At 44.5% G+C, this 15,588-nt stretch overlaps 1 protein-coding gene and 1 pseudogene across 1 annotated transcript in view; one reads left to right on the top strand and one right to left on the bottom strand.

Annotated features, from left to right (window-relative positions):
- LOC101637893 (guanine nucleotide-binding protein G(q) subunit alpha) overlaps nucleotides 1-15,588 on the top strand; it is a 249,891-nt gene that overhangs the window by 184,969 nt on the left and 49,334 nt on the right. The gene's annotated exons all lie outside the window — the stretch shown is intronic.
- On the bottom strand, nucleotides 4,313-7,861 carry LOC105979604 (annotated as a pseudogene).

Raw genomic sequence — 15,588 nt, 5'->3', positions numbered from 1 at the left:
TCTGCTACCTTAATGCTTAACATTTAAATATATGTACATAGACCTATATCCCTATCGTTATATATTACTGTATTTACATATGTGCATACATAACTTTATGCCTCTATAAATGTCTTTTGCCTCCTAGTTTTTTCCTCTATTTCAAAAGGAAACTTTTTGTCTGATTTCTCTTTTACTAATTTCTTCCAAAAGGATAAAACAGATACAAATGAATGGAGATAAGTACAAACAGCTGACCAAAAAAAGCATGGCAATATGAAAATTTCCATTTCTGCCAGTTTTCTGGAAATGTCTTTAAAACTGAAACATCTGCAGAAATCACGCACATTAAGGAGATCGCCGAAATGGGGGCCACAGTTTTATCAGGCCAGGGTCTCCCTCAGTATTTGAGTGGTCTTCTAGATGCAGTAAAGGCAAAGGATGGAAAGCCCAAAGTAGCAGAAGAGGTGTAGACTGTAGACAATGGAATGAAAATGCCGTGGGCCCAAAGCCAGATGAGTATGGACCAACTTAATGCCCAGATTTAACCAACTGGGCTCTTTCGTACGTGTCAGCTGAGCCTCCCTTTTGTAAAACGAGAGGGCATCTTTGGGGCATCTTTCAGGAAGCTGGAGGTCATTTGTACTTCTCTAGGGAAGCAGCACATTTAATGAGACTTCTTGCTTAATATTTAATGAAAGGTTCAGATGGCATAAACTGTTCTTCAGATGGGATCCGACCAGAATCCCAGGCCTGCATGACATCACTTCCAGGTATCTCATGCTGCCCCAGGTAAATCAATCGAGCACGGGTATCACTAACATCTTCATTCACCAACTCCTGAAGAAATAAAAGCATTATATTTCTGACTATAACAATGAAGTTGCGGAACTATTTTGGATTGTGTAACCTGTGTATCTTTTGGGTTGTGAATGTCACATGCACTGCCATCAGGTTGCTGCATAGGACAGAGTAGAATTGCCCGTTGAGTTCCAAAGACTGTAACTGTTTATGGGAATTGAAAGCCCCATTTTTCTCCCAAGGAGTAGCTGGTGCTTTCAAACTGCTGAATTTGCAGTTAGCAGCCTAATGAGTAATGATAACTACACCACCAGGACTCCTTGTGGGTCATGGGGAGTCTTTTTAAAAAATAAAAGATTTGCATGAAATGGAGTAAAGTAGCTCATTCGGTTAAGAAAAGTTGTTTTGTATAGCGTTTGCTTCCATTATATTTGTGTGTGTGTGTGTGTGTGTGTGTGTGTGTCTGTTACTATGGGTCACAATTTTAAATATTAAAGTTCTGAACTGCATGCTGCTCCCTGGAGCACTACTCGCATAAATGGCACAGTAACCTGCTTGAGACTGAGCTCTTACTGTCCTGTACAAGGTAGGCATTCAGAAGAGAGGTTGGAGCAGCAGACAGGAAATGAGGAGCATCTCGACCCCTGAAACATACATCAGGAGCTGTAACAGACAGAGTACCAAATGGCAAATGGCTCATCACTGTGGAAATTTATTTCTCACTCACAGCACCATCCAAAGGGGGAATTCCAGATTGGTGCTTAGCTTTCTTTGCAACATGGGTTGCTTCAGCCGGGCACACCTCCTCTCTCAGTGAGTCACAGTCACCCTCCTCCAACCAGGGAGCAGAAAGTGGGGGAAACACCCCCTCTCCTTCAAAGCCTTTACCCAGAAGTGGTGTACACCCATTCTCCTGGCTTGTCCATGGCCACTGTCTTGGCAGAAGCAACCAAGAAATGCACAGCAGCTGCCTAACCGTGGGCCCGACCTGGCTGTGCAGTGACAGAAAGGGAGAAGGGATGTGGAGGGCTCTCTGGACCCTTTGTCCTCTCACAGCTGCGTACTGGGAGCCTCCTCCAAGGAGATAATAGGGTTCTTTCCCTCCACACCAGACTCATCCTCAGCTCATGAGCCCCTCAGGTTTATTGGAAGAGCCAGAAGTGGAAGATTTTTATTGGGCCAGAATCAAGTTACTAACAGTTAGATTTTTGTTTTCATCTGGATAGTGGAAGGGACCTTTTTACCCGTTCTTTCTGTGATGCAATGTAAAGTAAACGTCATTTGCAAGAACAGCTGCAATTACAGGTTTAGTTCTGTTTTCTTGTTTAATGGAGAAAATTGTTTTCCATTAGCAAGGCCACCTTTGTAGATTGGTATCAGACATACGGGCTAATGTTGGACTTATGGGCTTGGGCAGCACTGGGTTGGGATGCTTTCTTAATGGACACTTAACCCTTTATATAAAACTCTCCCTTCTACATATAAGTTTCTGTGGATTTGTTTCCTTAGTTTACCCAGACCAACACCTTCGCAGGTGCTCGATGTTTGCAATCTTTCCAGGGAAAGGGGGTGTGGGGCTCACATCTGGTTTAGTGCTCAACTGGCAGCATCTTGAAATGCTGAACTTTTCAGCAAAAGGCCAGTGTTTTCATTTTGCTTCAGGCCCCGAACATTACATCACTGGCTGTGTCCACTAAACACCAAAATGAACGCTTGGTGGTGGGATTGTGGTTAGGTGCCATCCAGTCAGTGATGGCTCATAGTGACCCTGTGTGCAACAGAACTAGGCACGGCCCGGTCTTGCACCATCCTCACAATTGTGAGTCTGTTGTCCCGGCCACCATCTCAATCCATCTTTTTAGACATCCTGCTTTCCCAAGCATGATGTCTTTTTCCAGAGACTGGTCTCTCCTGTAACATGTCTAACATACATCATACAACATCTCCCCATGCTCACTTCTAAGGAGCATTCTGGCTCTACTTTTTCCAAAACACATTTGTTTCCTCTTCTCGTAGCCCATGGTGCTTTGAGTATTTGTTGCCAATCCCATAGCTCAAATGCATTGATTCTTTTCCAAATTTTCTTATTCAATGTCCAACCTTCATGTGCATATAAGATGATGGAAAATACCACGACTTGGGTCAAAACGTACCCTAGTCTTCAAAGTGACATCCTTGCTCATCAACACTTTTTTTTTTTTTTTAACATACAGGTACTTATTGGGAAAACTTGTGAAAATTTTGCTCTAATGAGCAACTGTGGGGGAAGCCAGAGCCCCACAACTAATCACAGGATCGGTAAGCGCAATTGTATGGCGATAATATTTAAAGATTACAGTAAAGTCGTAGAGAATAAGAAAAGAAGTAAAATGAAGGAGTCAGACACATTTCGTGGTAGCATGCTCACCTCCTGGTCGACCACAGTGAGGGCAGAGAGGGCAGGAGGGAGTCTCTTTATTTCTGGCCAAGGCCCATATATACTTAGGGGGCATGATTACAGATAACCACACACATCACAGGAATAGGCTTTATAGTAGGCATAAACTTGACAGGAAGGGGATGAGCTAGGAGTGTACACGTAATAGGAAGGGGAGGGGCTAGGGATATACATGTGACAAGAAAGGTGGACCCTAAATTCAATATGGAAACCTAACCTTGGTTACCCTTGAGTGGGCTTGAGCTCCCTGGGCTCTCCTTCAGGGAAACAATCTACTACTATCCGTATGAGAAAGAAGTGTGTCCTACTTAGGGTGGGACAGACCATACAGTCTAATTGCTCTAAATGGCTGACAACCCCCAGGGAGAATAACCTCTGACCTGCTTTCATTGACCTCCAAGTGTATAGTCATTTACCATGTGTAGCAAGCAGCTAAGTTTGGCATATATTTGGGGGAGACAACTTGGGAGAAATTTTTCTGTATCCCACAATTCCTCCTTGTGTTTTATGTATTAAATCCAATAGAGTCACAGGGAAGACATGGTTATTTTCTATACATTAAAAGCTGTCAAGACAAATTTAAAGACAAAATTAATATAGCCAAGTTAATGGCAAACATTTTGAATCACAGGCTTGGGGGCTAAAGCCTCCCTATGCCCATCTGCTATTGGGGGAAGGTATGAGAGGGGCTGGATGCCACGGCGGGAAGAGATAGAGCCAATAGGAATGTCTGCTTTTATGGTTAAAGCTGCCGGCCACACAGCAACCAGCTATGTGCTTGTAAGAGATAACTTTGTAAATTATCAAGGGTTCATCAGGGAGGGGGAAGGGGGGAAGGAGGGAAAAAAAATGAGGAGCTGATTCCAAGAGCCCAAGTGGAAAGCAAATGTTTTGAGAATGATGGGGGCAACAAATAAACAAATGTGCTTGACGCAATGGATGTATACATGGATTACGGTAAGAGTTGTATGAGCCCCCAATAAAATGATTTAAATAATAATTTTAAAAGAGCTAACTTTGAGTCAGCACCCTATAGGAGGGTAAAGTGGGGAACAATATGAGAATGTGATTAGGACTTACCTCCACAAGCAACCATTAGAGCGGAATCTTCTCTAACTTGATCTTTTCTTCTATATTGGAAAAATACTTCAGTTTTGTTAGCATTTCCTTGGCTTTTTCAAAGTCTTCTGAAATGAAGGACAATGAAGTCAGACCTCATTGCCTGCAAGAATCAAACAATGAATTCTATTGCCCAAGGCAGCCAGGTCAGGACTGAGCTCTGGGTCCTGGGAGGCCCACTGGTAAATGAGCCACGGAGAGGTAGGCCATCTGGGCTGTTGAGGGGAAAAGGATTTGTCAAGAGGGGTGAGGTAGTTAGTTTATTGTGCCAACCTGGCCAATGTGGGGTTAATTGAATGGCAGAGGGATAAATGGCTCAGTGAGCCTTGCCTTTCTAGATCTTGGGTCTCTTGCTTTCTGATGGTCAGACCAGGGTGCAGCTGCTTTAGCTGGCAAGGCTCACTTCCTGCAAGACATCCCTGAGGAGAAACCACATGGACCTACCCAGATGCAGCCCTGGGTGCAGGAACACCCGTGTGGAGACCCCTGCCAGTGCTGAGATGTTTACACATTCACTGACTCGGCTTTCCTCCTGTAGTCGGCATCATTGCGTCTGTTTTGTGAGATGGAAGAGTACTTTGTGGATTGGGCTTGGACATATGCGTTAATGGGTTAATGTTGGACTTGTGGGCTTGGGCAGCACTGGGTTGGGATGTTTTTTGATGCACACCTAACTTTTATGTACAACTCTCTCTTATACTTAAGTTTCTGTGGATTTGTTTCTCTAATGCACCCAGACTAACACAAGGGGCAAGAACAGCCATTTCGGCCACTTGCAGAGTTCAGAGTTCCAGTGAGTCAGAGTCTCTGCTGGACGCTCCCTGAGTAAGAACTGGGTAGTGTTCTTTGGTCGCTCATCTAGTCCGTGGTGGTGGTTCCTCCCACGAGGCTTGTGCAAAAGCTCCGCTCCCAGTGCTGATGCATCTTTCTGCTTGGCTGGGACAATGGAGGCACCTCATCCACAGCAGCTTCATTCTGTGCTTCTGCAGCTTTTCATTGATTCCCATGACTTCCGTGAGGAACTGCTTGTCCAGTTCACCACCTGTCCCTTCAGGCATCACTGCTCCACGGAGCTTGAGATGGTATAGCCCTCTGCTTAGGGGCGCCAGAAGGGTCTTAGAGGCCTCATTCTCCAGGGTGGCATGCTTCTCTGAGAAGTCCTTTTCAGCCCCGGTTCACGTGTGTTTAAGTAGACCCTGAGACCTCTGACTGAAGAGATCGGGGTGGACCAGTCGCTGCAGGTGCTGGGACCTCTGGTGGAGCTTCATGGTATCCACTTTGAAGGAACGGGTACCATCCATTAGGCTGAAGTAATCTCGAGTGGGATCGGGTGGCTGTAACAGGCAGCAATGAGGACAAAAGAACACCTGTCCTCCCCCACCTCTACCAGGTCGCCTGGGGCGGGGGCTTTTGCCCTGGCAGTTCCAACACCTGGGGGTGTAACTTAGGGTCTGCAACACAGTATTGCAACTTAGTGGTCTCCTCCCAGGGACCCATACTGGCCATAGCCCCCCCCAACACGGAGCGAGGCCTGGCTCCCGGCCCACATCTGCACTCATCAACACTTTACCGAGAGGTCTGTGCAGTAGACCTGCTCAGTGCAGCACATCCTGTGATTTCTTGACTGCTGTTTCCGTGAGCACTAGCTGTGGATCCTAGCAAGATGAAATCCGTGACAACCGCAGTCTTTTTCCATTTATCATGATGTTGCCTCTTGGGCTAGTTGTGAGGATTTGGGTTGTCTTTACATTGAGCTGTAATCCGTTCTGAAGCCTGTAGTCATTGATCTTCATCAGCAAGTGCTCAGGCCCTCTTCACCTTTCAGCACGCCGTGTTGTCGTGTTAGGTGGCAAGAAAAGGGGTTTCTCCTCGCCATGCCTAGGGGTTGGAAGCCAATCAAGGCTAAAGGGCATGAGCCATGGAGCCAGGAGGGCAGTGGTCCACCATTCAGGTAGGCGGGACACCTGAATTGGCCCAATCAAGGCCAGGTGGGCTTAAATCAGCTAATGGGGTCAACTGGTACCATCAACCACACCACCACACCTCCCAGTGGAAGGCCCCCCAAAGCCAGAACCTAGAGACCACCTCTCTTTCCGGATGCTCCTCTGCCTTCCACCTGACCTTGCTGCGGTCTCTCTCCGCACCACCCCCCCTCAGGTCACCACATGGGGTGAAGCCCTGTGTTCAGTTAACTGTAAATCCTGAAACTTCTCTATCCTTTATAAAAACCCTCTATCCTTTATAAAAACCCACGAGAATTCTTTCTCATGCGAAGCCAAGAACTGAGGTACTATTTCCCACCCAAGAAATCTAACAGTATCACCTGCATATCGCGGGTTGTTAGTAAGCCTTCCTCCAATCCTGATGCCTTGTTCTTCTTAATATAGTCCAGCTTCTCAAATTATTTGCTCAGCCTATACAGCCCTGACACATGCCTTTCCTGATTTTGAACCATGAAGTGTTCCCTTGTTCTGTTCAATCGACTGCCTCCTAATCTACCGTTTCCCCCCAAATAAGACAATGTCTTATTAATTTTTGCTCCCAAAGATGCGCTAGGCCTTGTTTTCAGGGGATGTCTTGTTTTTCCATGAAGAAGAATACAGTACACATTTATTGTTTATTGTTTTATTAAAAGAGACCTCGCACTTCCTGTCTGCTCCGGCTGCGCTGCGGCCAACAGTGAGCTGTGCGGCAGCACCCATGGCTACGGTCCGGAGTCCAGAGTTATGGTAGCTTCGGGGGTGGGTGAGTGGGCTTATTTTCGGGGAGATGCCTTATATTTCAGCGAGAGACAAAACTGTAGGTAGGTATTCCTTTCGGATGATGTCTTCCTTTCGGTGAAATGGTATGCACAAGGTAGTTAGAAGCATTGCTGCCCTTGAGCTCTCTCTGTCATCCACCTGCTCACGGTGCAGGTCCTATTTAAATCCTTAAAGAATTTATCTTTAAGTCTGTCTCTTAATTTTACTTCTCTCTTTTAAAATACCGCCCAACGTGCTCCTCCTGATTAATTTCCAGCATGTTAATACATACTGTAATTACCAGCTGGTTTGCTGCCTCACTTCCACCTGGTGCCAAACTGGCCTGCTCAATTGATGCCCTGATATCCCAAACTTACAGATTAATGTATGTCCCATATCCTCCATCCCCACACTACCCCCACCTCCCTGCAGACTGTCAGCTTACTGAAAAGGAAGAGAGAAAAATAATTTTAAAGGGCTTACACTCAAGTTAAGCACTCGTTGAACTGAGTCTCTAACATTCAGTGTGTATGATACTGATGCTTCCTACAGTCCTTACTCTTAAAGTTGCCCTTGAACAAAAGACTGTGGGTAGACCCGCCCCTTACTCACCCACTCCACAAAGAATCAGACCACTTATTCAAAATTATGGAAGAGCCAGTTGAAACACATTTTATTTTTCATACCTGGAAAAAAATAATAAACTGTTTTATCCTTACTTTGTGATTGAATTTCCAAATTTCCCACTTCCCAGGAAGAGCCCCTTGGCATAGACACAAAGCATGCATACCCCCCACTCTTCACTTTTGTGGTGCTTCTGTTCCAAAGACAAGGTCATCCTGAGAAAACATTCTGGGAAAATGAAGGGTGGCCACATCCAATGATAAAAGTGAGCAGGATTTAACAGTCTTGATAAAGTATCGAATTGAGCGATTATAAAGAAGGTAAAAGGCTTGACATATGAACTCCTATGAAAATGGACCGATTTAAAAATATTTTGCCTATTCTCTGTGTACCCCTGTCATCATAATAAAATAAGATCTGAGCTTAGTTATCAGTATTCTCCTTTCGTTTCATCAGCTTGTATTGGGAGCTGCTTGACAAGGATTAGGCTTATTGTTTGCATGCAATTCATCTTAAAATTTTGGTTTGTATAATTTTAAAATAGTTTTAATGCCAATGGGGATTAATAAATGAGACTAAAACTTAGGAAGAGTAGTTTTAAGACAAAAATAATATTAAGCCAATAGTGAACATTGAAGTTTATTTAAATCTTACAATCTTGGTTTGTATAATTTTAAGATAGTTTTAATGCCAATGTGGGTTAATAAATGAGACTAAAACTTAGGAAGAGTAGTTTTAAGACAAAAATAATATTAAGCCAATAGTGGACATTGAAGTTTATTTAAAATATTATTTCTAAATTAGGGTAACATTTCAGACTACAAAATAAACGGTGTTCCTGTAAGAGAGCTTCAATTCTAAAGTACTTGGTTTGTGGAAGCCTGTAGACTATAGTGGGAACCCTAACTACATTTTGACTATTTATATAAATTCAGACTCCATTCCAGTTCTTTCTGACCATTAGTCAGCAAGGTGGCAATTTTGTCCCCAGCAAGAATGTGTTTGAAAGTAGGGCACAGCTCCCAAGGAAGGGCAGTTTTGCCTCAGTCTTGCATGCACAACCTGGGAACTTGTCTTAGTGTGTTCTTCATGATTGACTGAACACCTCCACATGTGATCTAAAAGGTCATAAATGGCTGCAACTTTGGGCTGAATGGTCATGCACTGACCACCACACAGCCAGGTGATGAGAACCCCAGAATCAATCCCACAAGTTTTTTCCCCGTCTGCACTTCCGTGCAGGCCCAATTAGGGGCCTTTCCCGGCTTCCCCAGTTCCACTGGAGACAGTGAGGACTGTACCTGCCACCAGTGGAGATCTGATGCTGGGTTCTTGCCCCCTGGCCCTTTATACAACCCTGGTGGGACGGTGGTTACACATTGGGCTGTGATCTGCATGGTCAGCAGTTTGAAACCTCAGCTTCTCTGAGGGAGAAAGGCTTTCTGTTCCTGCAAACAGAAGTCTACCAGGGGGTTTCCATGAGCCGGCATCGACTCAAGGCAGGGCGTTTGGTTTGGGAGTCATACATAAAGAACCCCATGGCTGAGAATCCGTGGGCTGTTTCAGTGTCTGTACTATGTATATGAACCTGATTCCAAGACGATTGTCTTCCTCTTGTTTGTGGCTCCATAAAAAGGGCCTCTATAGAATATGTTTGGATACGGGGTCAACCCCCCCCCCCAAAAAAAAAATCCCAAGGAAGAAAACAAGGTCACAGCTTTTTCTGTTCTATCTCTTCACTGGCCAGTATGATTGCCACTTGGTTTGTGGAAGGCTGTGGCTGAGAAAACAATCTGTGCTCCCACAGAATCCCCTCCCCGAATTCTATTGTCTTGATGAACAATCACAGCAGTTGCTGGTTGACCCTAAGACAGAATTGACCGTCTGACCTTGAGAATTTCTGTGGTCAAAACACACACTGGTATCAAAGAGCGCCCTGCCCAAGGCAAACCTTCTTTACAAATGACGGTTGTGTAGCTTAATGATGGCTTTTAGGAAACCAGTTTGCTCAGGGTTCAAGAGCTCAGGACAATAGCGTGGGTAGGTCACCTCAAGCTCCACAGAATCCAGAAACCTGATTCCCCGAAGGCTTAACACCCAGTTCCTCACGAGCTTGTGAGGCTTATTGGCCGAGCCGCTGGCCACCTAGACGGCCTGTTCCGTAGCAGTGGTTCCCCCTGGTGCTGAGAGCTAGCAAATGTTGCTGCCCAGCAGATCCCTGCCAATGTCTGGAGACACTTCTGGTTGCCTCGATTGGAGGACACTGATGAACAGAAGCCATGGGTGCTGCTGACTCCCGGTGGCCCCGTGTGTGTAGAATAGAACAGGTCCAGAGGGTACGCAATGGCTGATTATTCGAAATTTGATCACCAGACTTCTCTTCCAAGGCACTTCTCAGAGGGCTCAAACCTCCAACTTTTCAGTTAGCTTCTAAAAGTTAACTATTTACACAATTCAGAGAGGCAGGACCCTGCAAAACATTCCCAAATGCATAGGTCAGCCCTCCACAAAAAAAGATTTGACCCAAACCGTAGTCTTCCCTCAACACGTCCCTTACCGATGCACTGACAACGAATTTGGGTGATTGCAATTCATACTGTCCCTTATGACACACCCTGTTACATTTCTAGCACACATGAAGCCCTCCTGGCCGTTACACATGAAGCCCTCCTGGCCATTATGTGGGTCCCTGATGGGGCTTTCTACTCCCGGAAAGAGTGAGTTACAGTGTCTTGGAAACCCACAAGGACACTTCTACCCCACCCTTCAGGGTCCCTGTGAGTGGGCATCAACTCGATGGCAGTGAGTTTGTTTGTTTAAGTGACTCCAGGGAGTCCTGGTGACATAGTGGTTTATGTACTGGACCACTAACCATAATGTCAGCATATGGAAACCACCAGCCACTCCTTGGGAGAAAGATGAGGCTGTTGTGCTGGGATGAGATCAATTAAATCACACGCAACTCTAATGAAAGTTAGTAAACCTTTATTAGCTGACAGTAAAAGAGCCGCTAGACTCTGTGGTTCTCAACCTGTGGGTCGCGACCCCTTTGGGGGGTCAAACGACCCTTTCACAGAGATCACCCAATTCATCACAGTAGCAAAATGACAATGATGAAGTAGCAACAAAAATAATTTTATGGTTGGGGGTCACCACAACATGAGGAACTGTGTTAAAGGGTAGCAGCATTAGGGAGGTTGAGAACCACTGTGCTAGAGCCTAATTCTCCCAAGACACCAAGTGCTCAAAGTGGGAGGTTTTTCACTATGGAATAAACAAGGCATAGGGGCAGATGGCATTACACTGTGTGGAGAAAAGGGGAACTTGGATACAAAGGCAGGTGGTGTTATGATACTGGGAAGTATGGGACCTTACAAACATAGAGCAAAGGGTTAAGAGACATCATCAGCAATTTCACAAATAATGGCAACGGCTCAGCAGTTACAAAGGAATCACAGGAATTGCAAAATGGCCATACTGGGGTTAGGTCAAAGTGGCTGCACCTTAGCTAATTCATACAGTATGGTTACATTGTTTAAATGGCTGCACCTGAGCTAATTCATACAGTACAGTTAAATTGTTAAAATGGTTACGCCTGAGCTGGTTAATACAGCACGGTTACATTGTTAAAGTGGCTACACCTGAGCTAATTAATATAGGGTCACCATAAGTCAGTGATAACTTGATGGCAGTGAGTGAGAACACCTCTTTCCAGGGACTCCCTGGATAGGGCACAGTCAGCTAAACACTTAACTACTAGTTCCAAAGTTGTTGGTTGGAACCCACCCTGAGGCGCCTCAGACAAGAAGCCCGGCGATCTGCTTTGGCAAACCACATCCAGAACCACAGTAACAGCAGCCACGTCCAAAGTGAATTTGGGGCCCAGGTTAACTACAGGAAGACAGCCCCTCTGAAGGGGAAGAGAGGAGACAGACATCAAACCTTCCCATTAGCCTGTAGTGCTGGTGAGGACAGCCATACGTTTGTAGCCCTAGGAAGCCCCTGGCAGTTGTTTCTTTGACACCGAGCTAAGGGCGTTCTCTCCGAACCAGCCATGCTTTGTAGCTGGTCCCTCAGCAAAGGCACCCCAGCTGTCACTGGTTTTACACCACACTTTGGCTGAGAATTGTGCCAGAAAACTGAACATTGAATCCCTCCAGGCTCTAAACATCATTGTCTCATCTGCTCCTGAGCCCTGGGCCAGCCTGGAATGAACCACATGTTTTATAGTAAGCATGTTTCTCTTTACATATCAAGCTCGGAGAACATTAAAAGTCCCATCCAATGTGCATTGTTTATTAGTCAAAAATCATAGGGGACATAGGTGATTATTTTCTTTCTCTTGAGTACTTAAAAAGCATACAGTTCCTTTTGTCCAGGTTTTTCACCAGGGGTAGGAATAATTTATTCTTATATTGCTAAGAGTTGGAATCGCTTGACAATGGGGTTTGGTTTTAATATGTATTTGTTTGGGTCTGTATTTGATGAACTAATGATGTATTATTTATGAACCTAAGACACTAAAGAAGGTTAAGGAGACGTTAATAGTGTCTAAGGAAATTGAGATGAAGGAATTTTTGTTTTGTTTTTGGGTCTAGAAACAGGATTTATGTTCCACTCTGCTGACATCCATTGTTGACAGCACCATTTTCTAGCATACCGAGTGGTGCCCATCATGTTAGTAATGAGAAGATAGATCCCCATCTGTTACTGCTAGCTATTCTGGGCCTTTCCTGAAATCAGAGAATGAGAGATAGGACCTTTGAGTTTCGTTCTAGCCCTTAGATTGCTTTAAAAAGAAATGACTGTTTCCAGCTCTTCATGAACTGAAATCTTTATTACTCTGGACTCTCAGGTCAGCCATGTGTCCACTAGGTGGTACTCTAACTACCGCATGGGGTTTCTCATAAAAGCTGGAGGTGATTCCCAAGTTGTCCTGACTTGTTGCTTCCTGTACAAGTCACACTTATCAAACATCAACACTGAACGTTGCTTCCTGTACAAGTCACACTTATCAAACATCAACACTGAACCTTGCTTCCTGTACAAGTCACACTTATCAAACATCAACACTGAGCGTTAGAGCCCATCTGTTTCAACCCTCTCATCGTAAAATGAGAAAACAGAGGCCTGGGGTGGTTAATTGACTTGCCTGAGGCCACCTGGCTAATCATTGAGGCTGGGATTTTTACTACAGGTGCTGCTAGCACTTATCCAAGTCCCGTGTTGCCCCTGCCTGATACTAACAAGTCTTCCGAGAAGATATTGGGAGGTGCTAGGGCCCTGGTTTGTGTAATTTCCCTGTGAGTAGTGAAAACTGCAGATCTGGAAATGATACTATGTTGCTTTGGAGAAAAAACTACTTGGATTGAAGTTAAGAAACACACTGAAAAACTAAACCAATATCACTGCCATTGGGATGATTCCAACTCATTGTAACCCTATAAAAAGCAAAGTGTTACTAATTTGTCTCTTGCTTTTGGGACAATTACTTAATGTCTGAGTTATGGTTACGAGATCGAACTAAGCACAAAAGGCGATCCTTAAGGTTCTTGCAGCTCTGTTGGTGCGCTCACTGTTTGGTGCCATAGGTGGTTTTGAATCATTTCATTGGGGGCTCATGTAATGCTTATCACAATCCATTCATGCATCAATTGTGTAAAGCACATTTGTACATGTGTTACCCTCATCAGTCTCAAAACGTTTGCTCTCCATGTAAACCCCTGGCATCAGCTCCTCATTTTCCCCCTCTCTCCCCGCAGCCCCCTCCCTCATGAACCCTTGATAATTTATAAATTATTGTTTTTTTATCATAGAGTTGTTTCTGAATCATAGAAGCCCCATGTCCTGCCATCTCTTTGAGGGCTTCTTATTTATTTATTTTTTTATGTATTACCAATCCTGATACCCTTTTCTAGGGATCCATCCTTTTGGTAACATGTCTACAGAAGCATGTTCCATCCTTGCTTCTAAAGAGCCTTCTGGCTGGTCTTTCTCCAAGACAGATTTGTTTGTTCATGCCGTCCATGGTACCATTAGTATTCTTTGCCAACACCACATAATGCAATTGCAGCATTTCTTCTGCATCTCCCAGCTTTCTGCGGTTCTACAGTATTACGTAAAACTTGTCCCTTCAACTCCAGGTGTGAAAATGTCCTGCCTTGATCTTTGTTTCTTGTTTTGGAGCAAAGCTGTATATTCCAACTGTATTTCCACGCTTTGTACATTACGACCGTAAACTGGACACAGTTCCTATTTACCTCTTCTAGTGATTGACGGAAATCTCTGTGGCCACAAACCGTTTTTATCCCTTTTGAAACCGTCTTAGTGTTGGTACTACACTGTACCGTCATACATACAGCCTGCAATGAAAACTGACAAAACACAGATTATTTTACAGCAATGTATTGCTCAAAGCACAAAAATAACACTTAGGTGGAATATTTAGATAGGCTCTTCCCAGAGCAGCTTGCCTGCTCACGGCTGTTAATCATTTACATACTTTTCACACGCTGCCTCTCACCTGTCTTGTCCCCAAGTAAATCGCCTCTGCGCTCCCAAAGCGCTTTGCTTCTCACTTAACATTTGTGTGTTTACAGAATCCTTCCACCAGACTGGACATTTTTGACCTACTGTTAGCACAGCTCAGTAATGCTCAGAATAACAGTTTTAATTTACCCTCTTAAGGAGCCTAAATGATATCTTTTCACATTTGACCTTTTACGATGCAGGAATCCCTCACCAAGCTTCCCTGAAACCACATGGTAAAAATTCACAGGTGGACACGGTATCTTCATTGTCTTACAGAAAAGGTTGTGGAAAAATAATAAAAATGGCTTTGCAGCCACGAACGGTAGCCCTGATGGCGTGGTGCTTAAGCGTTGAGCTGCTCACGGCAAGGTCAGCAGATTGAAGCCACCAGCTGCTCCACAGGAGAAATGTGAGGCTTCTACTCCTGTAAAGAATTAATCTAGGAAACCACAGGGTCAGTTCTTTCTTTTCCTTTTTTATAAATCATTTTATTAGGGGGTCTTATAGCTCTTAGAACATCAGTTGATACCATTGATACATCAGTGCTATCAAGCACATTTATAAATACCGTATATACTAGTGTATGAGCCAAGTTTTTCAGCACATTTTTGTGGTAAAATTAGTGCCTTGGCTGATATTCGGGTCAACTTATACTCTAGTATATGTGGTATGTTGCCATCATCAATTTCAAAATATTTTCTTTCTGTTTAAGCCCTTGGTATCAGCTCCTCTTTCCCCCCTCCCTCTCCCACCCTAATGGACCCTTGATAAATAATAAATTATTGTTATTTTCATATCTTACACCACCCACTGCCTCCTTTCATCCACTTAACTGTTATTTGTCCCCCTGGGGAGGGTGGGTAAGTTATACGTCATTGTAGTCGGTCCCCATTTCTCTCCCTTCTCTCCCCGCCCCCTTCCCTCTACCCTCATGGTATGGCCACTCTCACTGCTGTTCCTGAGGGGTTTATCTGTCCTGGATTCTGTGCTGAGAGCATATATCCGTACCACTGTATGTGCTCCAGTCTAATGGGATTTGTAAGGTGCACTGGGGTCATGATGGGGGGTGGGGAGGAAGCATTAAAGAACTATGTTGTGTGTTCCATTGGTGCTGGGCTGCACCCTGACTGTCTCCTTCTTTCCTCGTGACCCTTCTGTGAGGGATTGTCCAATTATCTACAGATGGGCTTCGGGTCTCCACTCCAACCCCCATCATTTGTATCGATGTATTTGTTTGTTTAGGGTCTTCTTTTTTTTTAATAACTTTATTAGGGGCTCATACAACTCGTATCACAATCCATACATACATCAATTGTGTAAAGCACATTTGTACATTCATTGCCCTTATCATTCTCA

The sequence above is a fragment of the Echinops telfairi genome, unplaced genomic scaffold (genome assembly GCF_000313985.2).
Source record: "Echinops telfairi isolate 266 unplaced genomic scaffold, ASM31398v2 ScPeMD7_22;HRSCAF=79, whole genome shotgun sequence".
Taxonomy (NCBI): domain Eukaryota; kingdom Metazoa; phylum Chordata; class Mammalia; order Afrosoricida; family Tenrecidae; genus Echinops; species Echinops telfairi.
This window is presented reverse-complemented; position numbering and strand designations above follow the sequence as displayed.